Source organism: Octodon degus, unplaced genomic scaffold (assembly GCF_000260255.1).
Source record: "Octodon degus isolate 3935 unplaced genomic scaffold, OctDeg1.0 scaffold00022, whole genome shotgun sequence".
Lineage (NCBI taxonomy): Eukaryota > Metazoa > Chordata > Mammalia > Rodentia > Octodontidae > Octodon > Octodon degus.
The window spans coordinates 16,996,506-16,999,958 of record NW_004524598.1 but is presented as its reverse complement, the minus strand read 5'-3'; positions in this window follow the sequence as shown (position 1 = coordinate 16,999,958).

Sequence of the window (3,453 nt, the reverse complement as noted above, 5' to 3'; positions counted from 1 at the left end):
AGAAAATCTGCTAATATAAAGCTTCAAATACTAGTACTCAAAGAAGGTTCTTAATTTATTTTCTGTTGTTAGAACAGCTGAGATTAGGTAGCTTATAAATTAAAGGAGTTTATTTAATTCATGAACTTCTATTAAGAACTGTTTGCTGTGTCACATGGTGGAAAAGTGGAAGGGGAAGCGGAAGAAACATAAGGAGTTGCTTATCTCCTTACCAACTGTTATGGTTTGTGTCTAGTTGTCCCCCCAAAGCCTCATGCAAGTCATGGGGGGGATTTACTTCTAGAGTTTGTGATTAACTCATGATCCACTGGGATTATGGGTCTGAGTACTGCTAGGATTATGGGTGTGAGTGCTCCACCCAGCCTGGGGCAGAGAGCCTGAAGGTAATATAAGAGAGACAGAGAGACAGACTTGCTCTGTTGCCATTGTTGTCACTACTCTTCCCAGTTGCTCTTGCCACCATGAACTGCTGCCCTCTGCCAGGTGCTGCTGTGCCTTGGAGCCAGCTGAGTATGGACTGAAACCTCCACTAACCGTGAGCTAAATAAAGCTTTCCTTCCTTCATTTTGGGCGTTGGATATTTGTCCCGGCAACAAGAGAAGAGTAACTGAGAGAACTGAGAGAGCAACCTCCTCTCAGGAGAACAGATCCATTCCCATGAGAAAGGCATTAGCACATTGATGAAAATCGTGTCTCATGACATACTTACCTCTTAAAGTCCCACTACTGTGTCTCAATATGTCACACTGGAGACTCATTATCCAACATAGGAATTTCGAAAGAGACATTTAAGCCATAGCAGGAGAGCTATGAAAAATAATTGCTTGGTAATAGCCTTGTATGCATGTTCCAAGACTACTGTAACAGAATGTCCAAAACTAAGTAGCTTAAACAAAAAAAAAAAAAAAACTGTATCATAGTCCCCAATGCCAGAAGCTTGAGATGAATGCACCCACAATGCCCTACTCCCTCCAAAGCTGCCAGAGGAAGGTGAGTCCCAGGCCTCGCTCCCACTGCTCATTGCTCCTTCATCGCAGCAGTACAGTTTCAATTTATACGTGTCATTCTCCCTGCACACATGTGCATGTGCAACCAGACTTCCCTGATTTATAGGAATACCGTCTTCATCTGAATTGGATCAGTTAAAGACCTGTTTCCAATAAGTGCACATTCACAGGTACCAGGAAGTAAGACCTCAGTGCATTTTAGAAAGACACATTTCCAGGAATGTGAAGCAGCACGCAGTCAATGAGTTAAATGAATCAGAGCAACAGATCAATCTGGAACAGTCTGGAATAATCCACATTTAGGTTGCATTTCATCTGACTTTTTTTTTCCTAAAAAGTAAAACCACTGAAAATGGATAAGAGATGATCCTTAAATAACCATACAAACAAAATGTTCCAATGTGAATCACTATGAGAAGAAAGATTAGTTATTTCATGGTACACAAAAGGTTACTACTGGATATCTGTAAAATGAAACGAGAATCACAGAAAAAGGCTGGGACAGAAGCTTTCAGGTCTTATACCCTGTAGAAACACTGATTTTGGAGGTAAACAGTAGGCAAGAGTATTTTTATCTTGTCCATGAACTTACAAGACGAGTTACCTGGAAAGCCCGAGACTGATCGGCGCCTGAGTGGTACTAGCACTGCTCCAGACCCTCCGAGACGCGGGTCTGGGCACTCCCGTGCAGAGGGCATTAGCTGTCAGAGAGAGCACAGATTTCAGCTGACAGTCTGGACTTTAAGGGCAGATTAACTAACTCTGCTGTCTTGGCAGAAGGCGTACAATCTAAATATTCAGGGCACTGCTCCAACATGAGGGAGACACGCATCATACCAAGCCTGTCTTTGTGGCATCAAGAAAAGGCACAGAATCCTAAGAGTTTGTTGCATAATCCTAACAGTTAGTTGCTCAGGAGGACAAGGAAGGACGGATTTGTGCATCCACTGAAAATTTCTGAGAGTACCATCAGCATCTCTAGCATGACTCACTAGTGACTCTCTCTCTCTCTCTCTCTCTCTCTCTCTCTCTCTCTCTCTCTCGCTCACTCTCCCCCCCCAAAGATTAGAGGAGGTGATTGATCCAAATGTAAAGAGACCAACTTAAGCTTCGAAAAACATGAAATTATCAAAGTAACATAATACAGCTTTGATGATTAACCCAAGGAAATGTAAATCTACAAAGAATTGAAAATAATCTTTTTTTTTTTTTTTTGGTGGAACTGGGGATTGAACTCAGGTCCTTGAGCTTGCCAGGCAAGTGCTTATTCTACTGAGCCATCTTCCCAGCCCCAAAATAATCATTTTTTAAAAGCTATCACAAAACTAGACAAAATCAGTAAACCAGTATATGAACAAAATTAGAAGTTCAAGAAAAGAAGCCACAAAAACCCAAATAGAAATTCTGGAACTGAAAAATAAAATGGGTGAAATGAATAGCTCAACCAGGAAGTGAGACAAAGGGGATCTATGAAAATAAAAATTCGTTATGCTGTATGAGCAGAATATTTAAATGAGCAGAAGACAGGATAATCAATGCGCAAAAAGATCATTTAAAATTAGCCATTCACAGGAATAACAACCAAAAAGAATAAAATGGGTATAGAAAGTTTCAGGGTGGGAAACTATTATGAAAGTAAATATTATGTGATTCTCAGCAAGAGTAAAGAAAGAGAAAAAATGAAGGGGCAGAAAGTTTACTTAGAGAAATAATGGCAAAAAAAATTCCAAATGTGTACTATAAGATGAATTTCTAAATACACAAAATTGAAATGACTTTAAATAGGTCATCCATGAGGTCTTCATGAAGACATGCTGTAAATTATGGAAAGATAAAAACAAAGAATGCTAAAAAAAAAGAAACAGAAAAGCAATTCACTGGCTCCCGCTTACGTGTGAAGCCACGTTACGCTGTCTGTGAACGTCTCAGTGGCCACACTGTAGGCAGGAGACGACAAGACGATCCGTAAAAAGAGCTAAAGAGGAAGCTGCAGCCAAGTAACATTATATCCAGCAAAACTGCCTTTCACAACTGAAGAACAGACACACACCATCTTAGACAAATAAACTGCATAACTAGTAGAAATGCCTTTCAGAATTGTTTAGAAGAGTCTTGAAAGAAATAAAAGGACTCTAATCCACAACCTGAAAACAGGAAAATATAAAACTCTATATGAAGCAGAGTATAAAGTTAAATTCAGAATATTCAGAATACTTAAATACTGTTGTGCAGATGGAAAAATCATTTTTAATTCAAAGATATGTGTTAAAAAAGTACTAAAATAATGAGACCTACAATAATTTTTAGTGGTACAGAATATAAAAAATATGGCAACTATGACATTAATGACATATGCTAGGAACTAAATCTAACTGAACAGTTTCTATATGTAATCAAAATTGAGTTATTGGCTTAAAATATATTTGTTTAAGATTTCTTAAGGAGG